This window comes from Mycteria americana, chromosome 1, assembly GCF_035582795.1.
Source record: "Mycteria americana isolate JAX WOST 10 ecotype Jacksonville Zoo and Gardens chromosome 1, USCA_MyAme_1.0, whole genome shotgun sequence".
NCBI classification, from domain to species: Eukaryota; Metazoa; Chordata; class Aves; order Ciconiiformes; family Ciconiidae; genus Mycteria; species Mycteria americana.
Window position 1 is genome coordinate 57,822,283 of NC_134365.1, and position 14,990 is coordinate 57,837,272.

The following is a 14,990-nucleotide window of genomic DNA, read 5'->3' on the forward strand; positions in this document are numbered from 1 at the left end:
CTCCGATATGGGCAAAGGCGCGGTGGGATTTGCAGTCGAACGAGTTAAAATGCTGCTGAGAATGCACTTCAACTGGAGCTGGATCAATTTCCCCGGCCCCTGTGGCTGATACAAGCATGTCCAGCCAGGAAATTGTAAAGAAAACAGGCTTGAAACCAATTTCATTGGAACCAGCGCCAGCTGCATGCATTGATAAGGCCTTTGATAACGTTGCAGAGAAGAGTTATCAGTGTTGGAAAGGGCTATCTTGTAGCTACGGCTCCCTCACTGCTGGCGGAGGGGAGCTGGAGGCAGGTACCAGCAAGTGCTTACAGCACCCAAAAAACATCCCTTGCAAGTACTGAGCAGCCAGGGCAGCCCGGTGCCCCACGGCTGGGCTGGGGCAGCAGTCAGGTTGAGGAAGGAGACCTCAGCCTGTCCCACACCGTGCTGGCGAGCTGCTTGCTTCCTCCCTGCTTGCACCTGGGTCGTATTGACTCACTCATGGCTCCTCCACCGTGGGAGAAGATGGGGACGTGGAGCAGAGGGACATCTTGGAGGGACAACAGCTGCCTGTCCCTTCAAAGGGGACCCCGAGGAGGGGGCTGTTGTCTACGTGTGGCAACCAGCAACTACAAGACGTGTGTCATTTGCTCTTCCTGGGTGTGCCTGTCCTGTCAGCCCCTCATTTTATTGCTCTTTTCTGAAGTACCTGTGAGATACAGAGGCTTATCAAAGCATCCCAGAGATAACCATTCGGACCATCTGGGGAGGGGTGACAGGCACAGGCGGGAAGGGCAGCAGGATCACCGTCAGCAGGACTGCCCTGACCCCACAGCCTCTTATTTGGTAAAATTTGGCTGCGTTGGCTTGACTGGTGCTCACCCTGGCTGCAGTGACTGAACCACACGGCTGGGGCATGAACCGGATCGGCTCTCCCAGGCTCATTAATCTAACTAAACTATTAAACCCTGCTCGGGGTGACAGCCTGTTGCAGGGCTAATACAGTTACGCTGCAGCGAGCTGCTTGCTCTGCCCGGCATGACACGCTCTTGCAGGGACCCACGGTCCGTGCCTGCGCAGGGGCTTCGCAACCCCTTCCAGCTCACTGGGATGCTGTGAGCGGGCACGGAGCCCTCACCGGAGATTTACTCATCTTCCAAGCCAGGACGGATTCCTGATAGCCCAGAAAAGCAAAATTAGGAAAACACCCTGAAAGCAAAACAAGACCGGGATGGGAAATGACACCTAAAGGTCTGATCGCATCTGAGCTGCCTGCAGCTGAGCGAGGTTAAAAGGTAACCGAGCCCGACTAGCTGTCACCTCCAGCCTCCCGGCCAGCAGGCTCGGCCTCCTCCCGGGCACTTTCAAAATTACTGGCTCAGCCTCTCCGTAACCCATTTTGCTCAAGTGACTCAGGTTAACTGGGACCATTTCATTAGCCAGCCTTTGCTCACCCAGCTGGTGTTGCCTGTGCCAGTGCAGGCAGGGCTTCGCATGGAGAGGGCAGCCAGGAGCAATGCCGTCCTGGCCGGAGGGGGGGGAGGAAGCGGGGACTTTTTGTCAGGGTGCAGCTGCCAACAGATCGAGTCCTGTGGGTCAGTTAGGGTTGCAAAGGAAGTCTTGGTGCTATGTGTGCCCCAAAGTGCCACGTGGGCGTACAGGAGGGAGAAAAATGGGGACGAGCACAACCTGCTTGCGTTTTGTACTGCAGCAGAGCTGGAAGGGTGAAGCCTTGCAGCCAGGGTCCAGCCAGGCTTGCTCCATCTTGACCCCCAGATGCATCACGGGAATTAAGCGGTGTGCTTGGGGCCACCTCCATGAGAGCAACACCTAAGTGGGTGCTGCACGTTACCCCTCCGGCTAGTTCCTGCAGGAGGGATACCTGGCCGGGCGCTGCCAGGTCCCCAGCCAGCTCCCTGGCAGGGATGAGCTGGGGTTTGGGACAGCAGAAAACGCTCCGTGCAACCGCCGGTGCTCTGGGTGCAATGTGCAATGGCACTGCCGGGCTGCCGCAGGGCCAGGAATACCTCCAAGCCCGAGGTCCAGTCGCCAAAAAGCTCCCAGCTTGCGGAGGGCTGCATGCTCCCGTCGGTGGTGCTCCCGCCCTCCCTGGAGAAGGGCTTTGAGGTTCAAGGACAGCGCAGTGACAGCACCGTGGAGGCACATGGGTGCCCTGACCGGGTGTTGGAGCAGAAGAGGGGGCTGGTATCGTCTCCGGATGCAGCACCGTGTAACTTTAGCTCCGGGCCATTCCTATTTGTCTTTGCTTCTTGCATGTTGTGAATAGATATTAGCTCAAGCTCAATGGGCTCCACGCAGGTCTTGGAACCAGATGATTCAAGCTGGGATTTGTTCCATATCTCGCGTTTCACGTGTTTTTCCTTAGCTGCATTTTAATTGTGGGGTTTTCCTTTTTGTTTGGTGAGACGTTCTACCCGGGTGCTGTTCCTTTGCAGCTGTAAATACCCCAAATAAATACCCTTCCCTGCTTGTGCAAGGGCAAAGAGGAAGTGCCCTACAACATAACAGGTTAGGTTTTTATCACAGCTCTTCATCTGGAAAGCCATTGGGAATGTGTCCACAGAAAATGTCTGGCGCTAGTTCAGAAAACAAAGTACAATGTCAGCAGAGCCCTAGAGAGAGAAGCGTAACATGGTTAAACAAAGCCTGGACTGGGTTTAGCTCACCTTTATTTCCACCTTGAACCACCAGACCTTTCCTCTGAATGCAGCTGAGCTCAGGGCCTGCTGGGGACAGGAAACAAAATTCTCCTTGCTTTCCTAGCTGCCTGATTTGCAGGTCGGTCCTGACAGGCTGCAGTAACCCATGAGCTGTTTTATACATTCTGAGCCGCAAGAGGCCAGGAAGAGGCTGGCGGCCAAAAATGGGGTGGTCTGGTCCTATGTGGACCCATCAAACCTCATGCAATTAATTCCCATTTCCTGCTGCTTCCTGCCCCGACAGCCGTTTGTCCCCACCAGCTGCAGCAGTTGTGTTTGGGTCATGGATCAGGAGAAGGGCTGGCGGGTACCTCCAAGGGGGGTCCTGTATTTGGAGGACCCCCCCTCCAAACCAGCACCTTTTCCATCTGCAGGTTGGTGTTGGGAGCCCTCCTGCCCAGCGAGGGGTCTTACCCCTGGGAGACGAGGGTGCTCGGGAGAGCTGTTGTCTCCTTCCCTCGGCTGTTGTCCCATGCCAGGGTCAAAACTGCTCCGTCCCTGCTTGCCACGGAGTGGAAAAAGCAGTTATCCCAGTGGTGTGCACTCTGTGTAGGGAGACAGCAGTGTGCTTGAGCCACCAGCACCAGCCCCGTGTCACTGCATGGGGTCTACATCCCATCCCGGAGCCTGCCGACAACTGGTCCGGGCATGTACGGGTGTTATTGGCACTATAAGACCTTTAGGAGGGACTGGTTTGACGGGCCACTCCTGCCTTTTGCTAACTCTCCCTCTCAAATTCATTTGGGGCAACTTGCCAAGGGCGGCCCCATCTCCTGGGCGCTCCAGAGCTGGGTTTCCCTGGTGTGCTTACACACCGTCAGCCGAGGGCCAAACCACTCAGTAAAGAATTGCTCTCCTTGCTGCTGGGCCGTTCTAACACCCTCCGACGTGACATCAGAAATGTCACAGCCCGAGGGGAACGAAGGACGGTCCCATCCCCACGGGTCGCCCACGTGGTGGCACCCAGCTTGGGAAATCATGGCTGGAGTAGAGGGCAATGCATTTCTGGGGTGCTGGGGGGTATGCAGCCCCCTGCTTCGCTACCCTCGCTGCTGTGCCTGCCGCGTGGAAGAAAACCCTCCCGAGGAAGGCACTGAGCGAGGAGGGCTCTGCATCCCCCCATGCCCTTGTCGGCTCGCTGGATCCCAGCTGATGGATAGCTGCAGGCGGCAAATTTGAGCAGCGTCTCGATGCCAATTTAAATAAATAAATGAGTCCGAATGTTTTGCCTTGCAGAATGGCATCTCATTCAGCCGTTCAAGCATCAAATACCTCTGGGATTCTTTGGGTCTCAATTTGCAGAACTATTTCCCTTTCGAGTGCTCTTTTATTTTTCTTTTTGCTTATTTAAACCTGTTTTTCCTGTAGTGAACAATTCTCGCAGGTGAAAGGAGGCAGGTTTTAGATGTTGGCGGAGCTCTCCTCCAGATTTAAGAGGGATCAGCGGACTCTATTTAAAAAGGTCTTCCCCAGCCCTTGCTTCCCCGGTTGCAGCTGGTGGGGATGCAGAGGGACGTTCCTGTGGTTCAGTTCCAGTTTGGGTCCCCCCGGGCTGCCAGATCGCTCGCGCGAAGCCCATTGCTCGCAGCCAAGGCCGAGCAGATGTGCTGGCGCCGAGGGGAAGCGCTCGCCCACCTGGGGCCAAGCGGCAGCTGCGGGAGCTACGGCCGGCTGGGGCTGCAGCCCCCTCCCCAGCCCCTTAGATGGGTCATGGGAACTGGAGGATGAGAGGAACATGCATGTGTCCAAAATACCACAGATGCCTTAAGGACAGAACAAGCTCAGGCCTGGTGAAGTTGCCTTTAGCGTCAGTGGGATGGGGGAAAGCACCGAGCTGGGGAGGAGGGCGAGGAGGTGATGTCCCCCCGCTGCAGCCCCCCTGCTCTGCCCCTTTCACTCTTCTGGGAGCTTTGGGCCATGGGGGTTGCAAAGAACCGCCTGGAGAAGTTACCCGAGGCACCTCAGAGGCTGGAAGAGCAGAACACAAACGGAAAGGAGCTGGTATTATTTTCTTTCTATTTTAAGCCAAACACAAGAATATTAAGGGATCTGCTTCATGGTGTTTGAACACCTGGGAGTGATACACAGCAGAGCCTTGTCAGAGGCATGAGATTTTCCCTGCATATAATCTAAAACAAATGTCTTCCTAGCCCATCTCTAATCAAGGCCTTATGGATCAGTGAATAAATATAGGGGCTTAGTTAAATTAGCAAGATTCATGGTGGTGGTGGTGGTGGTGATTTTATGGCTACCTCATTCCACCCACATACCCCCTTACATAGATCATCCTCTCCTGCCTTCCGGTATCCGCTTAATGCAGCGGCCAGGTACGGTGTTTTGCAGCTATTTGGGAATAAGCAATGATGTTTTGGGGCAGGACACGCACACAGGCTCAGGCTCCTGCGAAACAGCTGAGAGCAGTTCTCCGAGCGCAGTTTCCCTTTGCTGGTGCTTGCATCCTCGTGCTTTTGCACCACGCTTTTGCGTGCAGCAGTGCTGCTCTTGGAAGGCCGCAGCGGCCTTTTGCACCGGTGTAAGAGGAATGTGGCAAGCAGAGGGTTTATGCTGGCGGCCTTTCTAAGGGTGTCTGGTCTCTCTCTAGCAGCAGTCACTGTGGTCAAAATTTTGCACGTCAGCCAGACCATAAATAAATGGGTTGGCCTCATGTTTTAGACATGTTTAGTAAACGTAGTGCAAACTCTGCTGCATCCCTTCAGCTCCTCCATCTTCCTGCCAGCTCCCCGCAAGCCCCAGCTGCCTTCTCCATGCTGCGGATAATGGAGAATTGACTCTACCCCCGTTGCCAATCCTCCCCAGGAGCAGCAGGTCAATGCCATGGGGAGGATACACGCCCCACGGGGCTGATTTCCCCTGGTCTGTCTCATTCCCAGCCAGCCTGCACGCTCAGCGTAGCTGGAGCAAGGGGGAGCGAAAGCGTCTTTCTGACATGCCTTGGTTAGCAAACGATGGCTCTTGCTCCTCGTGGGAACGCCACTGCTGCTGGAGCGATAAACTAGAGGTATTTGGGGATTCGAGAGGAGAGCGAGGGAGCCGAGGATGACTGAGACATCGCTGTACATCTCTGCAGGCAGACGCAGCCAGCGCACGAGAGCTGAGAAGTTCAGGAGACCGGGGAGCCCTGCCCTTGGCTCTGCAGAAAGAGGGGCACCACTGATGGGGTGATCCGCACATCTTTCCTCAAATCTCAGCTGTTAGAAGGGGACTGAATTCATTTTATAGTCCTCGACCTGCAAGCCCATGCTAGCATGCCGCAGCCCACCCCAGCTGCCGGGCAAGCGCCGGCTCTGGGAGCTGTTTGATGGCAGGAAGCTCCGGGCACCTCGGGCACCAGAGCAGCAGGGCAGACAGTCACTCAGGCCCACCTCTGCTCTGTGTGCCCATGCTATCCCCCTCTACCCTCCTCTCTTCAACCCTTTCCTACCCTCAGGGTAGCAAAATACAGTTTTGCCCACCTCACTGCCCTGCCATCACCCCCGCTGTCTCCTCTCCAGTTTCCCCGCTCCTCAGAGATGTGTACTCCACTCTGCCTCCTCCCACGAGCGGTCCCTGCAAGGTACCAGCTTGGCAAGGCTCAGCGGAGTTTGCTGCGCCTTGCTCGTGTTTCCCAGGCCCCCCTTGCACCTCTCCAGCCTGCCGTCCACAGTACGACCCCCGCCGTGGGAATGGCTCCAAAACCGAGTGCTGCAAGCAGCTCAGCTGCATGTGAGCCTATTCACCGAGCCCAGCTGGGGAACTGATCTGGTTGAAAAAAAATCACATTTTTAAAAAATTTCTTTTTTCCCCTGGGTTATTTTTTAATCCAGCTCAGCTCCTCAACCTGGTTTCCTCTGGTTCCTTCAAAAGAGCCAAAGGGCAGACCGGGGTCAGGCGGGAGGATGAGGATGCTGCAGAGTTCAGCCCACCAGCGATAAAGCTGCAACGTCAGTGGTCCGAGGCAAGTTAAAATACCAAACCCCAGAGCTGTTTCCCTCCCTTCTTCCCCGCAGACCAGGAGTGGCACCTTCCCGCAGAAGGGCCAGTGCTCGGGGAGCGCAGCCGCTGCTCCTGGCTAGCAGGAGCTGGCTTGGAGCAGAGGTTCTTTCCCGTCCGCCGCTGCAGCCCTTTGAAATGTGTTTACATACCAGACGGGGATAAAAAGTCAAAATTTTGTTGGTGTTTGGCCAGGGAATCGTTCTGATTTGAAAACACTTCCATGACTTGCTTTTTTGATCATGCTAGCAGAAATAAATAGGACTCAAACGGGCAAGGAGCTATTGGCAGACCAGGCTGCTTGGACAGCCCAGCTCCGCAGGGCTTTCTCACTGGAGGCTCTCTGACGTGGTGCGTCCCACCAAAACCTTTCGGTTTTGATGCCCGTTATATTTTCCTAATGTTTCGGTGGGTTGTCCCCACATGGCATAGCCTGCTTTTATGCTACCTCCTGGCCACATCCCTACCCCGGATGATCCACTTAATGCCATTTAGTGAACGTGCCTTCTAATGAGGCCGTCACGACCTCCGCGTTGCTGCCTGGGGGAGTTTCTGCAGCGACACTGCTGCAGCTCGTGCCTCTCAGAGCTGTTTTCCAGCGTGGGGACTTCACCAGCCCTGGATAAGTAGGGAGCCTGGAGCAGCTCCCTTTGCCATCCTCTTTTGAACTCATTAGTGAAGATGCCAAGACTTGACTAGATATTTAGTTCGCTGGCACTTCCTTAGGCCTCCGTGCCCTAAATAGCACTCAGCAGTCATTTATCATTGCAGTCCAGGTCCTCCAGGCAGCGTGCTTTCACATGGCTGTATTTATAGCCATGCCAATTCTCTTTTTTTTTTTTTCAGAAATACTTATATTCTCTGCTGAAATTTCCTATCAAAGCTGCCACGCTCCTGTGGTTCGATAAACATCAGCCACCTCTCAAACGAAGTTTATCACAACATATTCTTCTCTCATCCCTTGATCTCTGCTAGTTGTGGCTGCTCTTCTTCTGGAAAATACCCTCATTCCTCTGCTACTGACATGAAGTTGGCTTTCCCAGTGGATGCAGAGCCTGGCTAACACTTGGACCTCACATCTCTCCCCTGTTCCATGTCTTGGTTTGTGTCACGGGGTATTGGCTGCCCTGAGAACCACAAAGCGGGCGCACGTCCAGCCGTGGGGTGTGGGAGAGGCTGCGGCAAAAGGCGCGGCGTGGCAGCATGCCTCCCAGCTCCCCTGGCATGGGGGTCCTGCTAAGTCACGTCCCTCCCTCGCCCACAGTGGGTTTGGCAAACAGCCTGCAGAGCCGTCCCTTTCTCAGGAATCGCAGCCCTGCTCCAATGCCCCGGTTCGAGAAATTGGTCTAATTAGAGGAGAGTGAAATGCTTCTCCTGCTTGGAGAGCCGCAGGTCCCCAGCCTACTTAAAGCTCCGCATAAGACCATTAGCGTGACAAGGTGTCTCCCCAGAACTACGCATTTGCTCGCACGCTTGGCAGGCAGCCGACCAGACGTAGCCAGGCTGTCTGCAGGTGCCAAGCATAACAATTAACAGCCGCTTTGTGGTGGGATTGGCAATGGCAGCTGCAAATCGCAGGCATGTTCGGCTGCCCACCTTGCTTGAGGCGCAGCATAGTCCTCTTGCACCCCTCCAAGGGGCACTGCCGGGGGTCAAGGAGATGACAGTGAGGGTCCCTTGGTGCCAAACAACTGCAGGACCTCGGTGACTTACCGAAAACGAAGTCCCATGGTGAAGGGCACCAGCTGATATGCGTCTCAGCTAAATCAGTGAATATTGTACCTTATTTCTGTCAAGGTGCTGTACTGTTTGGGTTTTTTCATGCTGACTCAAGCTGCGGTTCTGCAAACACAGAGTAACTTTATCCAGGTGAACAGCCCTGTGGAGTTCGGGAGGGATGCTGCCACGTTCCTCACTTGCAGCGGCAGGCACAAGCTGCTTTATTAGGTCTTAATTACTTCCTTGCTATCCAGAATTCTTAAATTTGGCAGATAGAAATAAAAATGTCGCACTTTTGCAGCTCAGATATTTGCAGCCATGAATAATACACTCGCACACTCCTTTACTAATGGATACACTTCTCCTCTAATTTCCTTCCCCCTCCAGACATTTGCAAAAGCTCTTTTCATTCCCGTCACACCTTTAGCGAGCAGTAAGCCAATTCTGTGTTTTGTTGCTCTTATCTCTTTTCTGAAAGCTTTTATTGACTGCATGTTGGTTTTGTCTCCTCACCTTTTCCGTTTCCCATCTAGCCTTTTTTTTGCTGTTGTTGTTTCAAGGCTTCAGATCTCCGAGAAGTCCCTTGTGGAGCTATTTTGGATATTTCTCACGGCAGCAGCTGAGAACTCCTGGAAGAGCTAACGACAAGAGCAATAAGGAAAAGCAGAGCTGGCTCCAGAATATGTTTGTATAAGGGGGGGAGTTCAGTAAATTATTGAACTACCTGGATGAAGAATTCATATCCAAAAGCTATTTTACCTTAGTGCCTGACTCTCATTTACATGTAAGAGCTGTAAGTGTTTTGGGGATGAGCTCTGAAGCTGCTTCTCTGCATATTTCTTGCTTCAAACAGAGGGAAGAGCTTCTTCCCTTTTCATACAGCACATGGCTGCAGGTAAAAAATGCTATGGCTCACAGGAGGGCTGGCTGGGGCCAGCCTCCATGCCAAACCAATGAGCAGCACCCGGCGAGCCCGTTCAGAGACGAGTTTTCATTTCTGCCCTCACACCAGCTCCGTGGCGGGCACCCACAGCAAACCTTTAACCCAGGCTGAACTGCGTGACCTGGCTGGTTTGCTCCGCTTTGCCTAAAACTAGGCACAGAGGCATCCCTTTCCTGACGCAGGCGGCTGGTGCCCCTGGCACGGGGATTGCACAGCGGGCCTGGGGTGGAGATTTGGTCGAGACAAGGCACCGGGGCTCTCCCCCTCCCTCGTACGGTCCCCGTCTGCACGATGGTGATGTGAAATCACCCTCTCCCCGGCTGCGGGAGGGGGACCCTGCCCAGCTGCCTCGGAGGTGATGGATGCACCAGTTTTTTGGCCGTTTCACTGAGCAGGTTTGCAGCCAGGACGGGGGTCAAGTGGCTCGGGCACTGACGAGGGCAGGAGGAGCCCGCAGCGCACAGGCAAACGAGAGCGGCTACCTGTTTTGCTTCGACTGCCAGTTGCCGTTGGCTGGAGCAAGGGACTTTCCAAATCGCTGATGTATGAAACCACTAACAGCTCGGCTTTGATCCCCGTACTTTGAAAGGAGTCCTGAATTTTCCAAAGCAACCGACTCTCATCAGAGGTCAGAGGCAGCCGCGTTTGTCCGGTTTTGCTTCGGTTGGGAGCTCTGCGCTGCGTGTTCGGAAATGCCCAGCTACCTCTAGGAACCTCAGTTTTGGATGACTGGGCTTGTGGCTGCTTTTGGAAACAAACCACAGTGGCTTCCCGAGATGTTTGGGTGGCTGCTGGCTGCCTTAGTGCCACGGTAACCAGAAGGGCTTTGTGCAGAAGCATTTCCGTAGCTCCCGAACGGAGAGGTGTAGGGTTGGCCGCCCTTCCAGAGCCTCTGACTCTCCGAGACTTGCCTTTCCTTGCTACCAGTCCTTTGGACATCAAAGCAGCTGGTTTGCTGAGGACCTTCCTCCACAGAAAGGGGCTGCTGTTGCTCCCTGCCGCCGCTTGGTTTTTGTAAGGCAGAGAAAAGCTCTTTGCCCGGCTCAGGCAAAACCAACAGAAGAAATGCAGAGTTTCTAGGTCGCGCTGTTCTTGAGAGATGAGGCAAAGAGAGAAAACAGGTTAGGAGACTCTTGAAAAACCTAGCAGAGCGAGGGCCAGGCCAAAGCATTGCACAGCCCAGAAGATCGAGTCCCCTCTCACGCGCCTTGGAAGCGCCTCGTCCGACCTGCCTCTTGCTGCGGCCAGGTCCCCTCTCACAGGGCTCTTGCTGTTTGCAGCCCAGCGAGCTGCAAACACAGCGAGCCTGTGGTTAAGCTGCTGCTTGTTTGGGGGAAGTGGAAAGGGGAAGATGCACCTCCAAGCAAGAAGCCGTAACGCTGCATCTGCCCTGGCTCTCCGGAGCATTCCCAGGCTTTTTCTTTCCATGCTCTGCTGGAGTCTAATCCTGCATGCAGAAAATTCCTCATGCTTTTTGCTCTTATTCCTCCAGGGCATCTGTTTTCTCTTCCATTCTGTCTGGCTGTTCAACAGCCTGAACTCAGTTACTCTAATCCCTCCATCTTCAGTGATGTTCTCAGCTCCACATAATAAATATTAACAGCTTACATGTATCTTGGGGTTCTTATGCAAGGACTCCAAATAGCTTTATGGTTCATATGCACATGGGGCTCACTTTATTTGCCAGCAAAATACAGCCACCGATGAGACAGCAGTTGTTTAGCAACCTACAGCGACAACACACAATAGTTAAGACGGGAAGTGAAGATAAATATCGTATCCATTTGAAACTCCAGGAGGGGATTGGAGTTGGCAGAATATAAGTACTCATGTTGAATTTTAGCCAGAATACTCCAAATAGGATTCCTGTGCTTACAGAAAGAGCTATAAGATTTAAAATACCTAACCCATCCCCGGTGGTTTATTTACAACTCACGTTAACGACACTGATGTTTTAGGATGCCAGCGACACTCTTAACTGGAGAAAGGCGAGTCACTTGAGTAATGAACTATACAGGGTTACTCTAAAGCCATTCCTCAGAATTTCTAGGGCAGGAAAAGTCAGACTATTATATATAAACAACTATCTACTAGCTATCAAATTAAAAAATATTTATGTATTTTAGGCAGCTTCACCCTTCAGCTATGGCTATCTCTGCCCTGCGATGACAGGAGCCAATTGCAGCATTTTTTGCAGCGGTGCCACAAACCCTTCTGCTGTCTCCTAATGCTCTCAAAACCTTAATGTGGTGGAGAAAAAAAGGGGAGAGGGGAGAGGAACACATTCCTCCCTCTTCAGAGCATGGCAGCTGAGGGAGCAGAGACTCTGGTCGAGGATGCTGCATTTCCCTTGCGTGGTCCAGGGAGCACTGGTGGGAGCTCCCTGGTCCCACTGGTCCAGGGAGCACTCGCTCACCGTGTGCCTCTTCCCTATTGGAAAGTCCAGGTGTGCCAAAAGCAACCGAGTGTGAAGTAAGAGGTGAATGGGAACAAACCAGCCCATGTTAGCTTCAGCTGATGCCTCAGCTGCTGAAGAAAACCCAAGCCCTGCGTGACTTGCCAACAGACAGCGTACCGGAGCTGGGCACTAACTGCCGGCCGAGACCTGCCTGGCTATCCTTCCACTATTTAAAGATTTCATTATAAATGGGTGTGCTGCTCAGCTAGTGGAGAGCTTAAAATAAAAAAGTCCCCGGTGATCCTTCAGCAGCAGAGCCAGTGAGGACCTCAGTTTTAGGTGGCGTCGAAGGGCTCCCCGTGGCTGCAGACCCCCAATACCCCAAGGCAGCCCGGGAGTTTCCAGTTCTCCCTCTGATGGCTTATTTCCACCCCAGGCTGGGGTGGACATGATCCTGCCAAGCATTTTTTGGAAACCACCCTTTCCCAGTGCTGCAGAGGCCCCCCCCTGCTTGTCCTGGGACTGCGAAATGTATGGGGGGCAGAAGGTGCAGAGAGCTGCCAGCAAGGGCATCTTGCTAACATCTGCCGAGCCCCCTCCACCAGCGCTGGGTGCTCCCCACTGGGCTGCTGGAAAGGTTTCTCAGGGGAGGAGAAGCAAGGAGGGGCAGAAGATTAGGGATGGGAGGGACAATGGGGCATCTCCTGTCTCCCACCCAGGCACCTCCACCTAGTGAGGTGATGATAACGGTGGTTTGGGGAGGAGCAAGAGCACAAGCCAAGAGAAGGCTTTTGGGGATGGCTCAGGACAAAGGCACTGCTTCGATTCCAGAGCAATGCAAGCCCCAGCTCCATACTGAAACCAGCCCCGACCTGGCCTCCTCTTTTGGTCACCTCTTTCTGGAGGTCCTCAAAGGCAGCGGGGAGTCTACAAAGCCCTTTCCAGTCTTTGTTGGGTTTTCTCCGTGCCCCTGGCGTGCAGCGAGGTGTGCACGGCTTCAGTCCTTCCCAAGAACATCTAAAGTCTTTGCATCATCTTTGGCCCTGCTGAATCCTGAGCACGCTGCTTCAGCTCAGCTGCCTGCTCACCTTGCTGCCTGCCCATGAGCACTGGAACCAGGACCTTCTCCCAGCCTGTCTCACCAGCCACAGCCTGAGCACCTCTAACAACCCTCAGCCAGCGCCTGTGGCTTGGGGACATGCGGAGCATCCCCGCTGCTCCCATTCCAGGGACAGGGCTTCTCCTTTCTACCTTTGTCTCACAGGGCGATAGCTCTTGAAAAATAAGATTAGCTGCCTTTATGGGAGACTTATTCTGCATATTCAGATCTTAATTTGCCAGCTCCTCCCCAGCAGTCTTGTGGTGCATAGCTGCACTGTTTTTCTCTTGTTCTGCTTAGGACTTTACGTTTCTAGTGGTTTTGAATTTCACTACACTGCAAAAAGGCCCCTGCTCTTGTTTCTCCAGATCACTCTGGTTCTGTCCTCTTCCATCCACTCCTTCATTTTAAAGGGGCAGGGGAGAGGAGGTTTTTCCACTGTTGTTACAGCCTGCATCTTCCCATTGCTCCCTAAAGACAATATTAAATACCGACATTAGCTCACGAGCCTCCTTCCCCGTACACAACATTCAGTCTATTTCTTTGACCTGGACTCCTAAGCCATGGCTTACATAGCATGTACAGAAAACCTATTTTCCTCGTCTTTTTTTCCAGTGGCTGTACAGACACAGCTTAGTGTGATCCACCCGCTCCTACCCATTTTATTTTTTCTTACTTCATAAACTGGTAATTATGCCAAAGGATAAGTTTGTTTTGCGTGATCTGCTTTATATAAGTGCATTTGGCAATTCTTAAACTTTTATCTGGAGCACCCACATGCTGGAATATTTCCCATTGGAAATGTTCTCGGTATAAGTTAGCAAATACCATAGATAAATGGGATGGGGGAATAAGCAAGAAAGACTTGTTTATACAGCTGTCGAAATCTGTGCCAGGTTAGGGAACGCAGAATAGGATAAAACCTCTTCAACTCCATTTTCATCCGTACCAGGATCACACCATCCTATTAAATAGCCACACAACAACCTGGAGGAAAGGATAGGATCCCCAGGTCAAATGACATTTCAGAGTGGTCCTGGACAAGGCCAGGCTGGGCCCAGATACCTGAACTCCCTGCTCCTCGCAGGGCAGAGGCACGGGCAGAGGACAGGGGTGAGGGACTGCCAGCGTCTGCCTTGGTCAGCCTCAGGGACAAGGCACCAAACCTCACACAACTCTGCTGCCTTTCCCTCTACACCACTGAACACCACTTCCCTGGCAGGGCTGGAAGGGTCTTGACGGTAGGTGCCTGTGCCAGCACGTTCAGCACACCCAGCGTTCCTGGGAACTACAGGAGGGCAGGGAAACACGAGCTTCTGCATGCAGCCCAGCAGCCGAGAGCCCTGGATTCACACAAAACCCCGCAGGGCAAAGCCGTGCTAGTGGGACCTGGAGGGGGCGGCGGCGGAGAGCCAGCCACCCTCATGCAAGGGATCCCTGTTGCGCCTTCAGAGGAAACGGGCGTTCTCACCGCTCTGATCGTGCCCACGTATTTCTCAGTGAACTCAGATCTTGCCTCGGGGCACTCGGTGCTATTTGATTTATCCAAAGGGATAAACAGCCCTCTGCTCCTTTCTAAGCTGGCACACAGCAGGTGCCTTGGACTTGCGTGCACCAGGGCTTGGCTACACGCTGGCCTTGACTGTAGCATCCTCTGCTATTCATCCTGATCCCTTCCCCTCCCCTTCTCCTTCCTAAGGTGACCAGCCTGGAAGCAAAAATATATCCAGGAAGGAACGCGGGCCGGTTCCCTCAGTTGCCCTTCCTCCTGTAATCTCCTCTAACCCTCTCTTGGCTTTGCCTGGTGCCTTATCACAACTCCCCACTGAGGCACCGGGTGCTGCGGCACAGCGGTCACCCCCGAGGCCTCCCCCTGTTTGCTGGGGAAAGGCTCCTTCCCCAGGCAGCCAGCGAAGCAGGCTGAAGGGGAAGGCTGGAGCAGGGAGGGAAGAGGCGCGCTTGCCGCCTGCTGTTAGAAGCCAGAACTGAAGAGGAAGATCGCCGTGATCCCGACGCCTCCGCCAGCTAATCCAGGTCTCTGCTGACCTGATACGTAGCCAGCAGACCAACAGGACCTCTCCTCTCCTCACTGCCCAGCTCTCTGCTCTGACACGAGGATGCACATCTGCACCTTCAAGG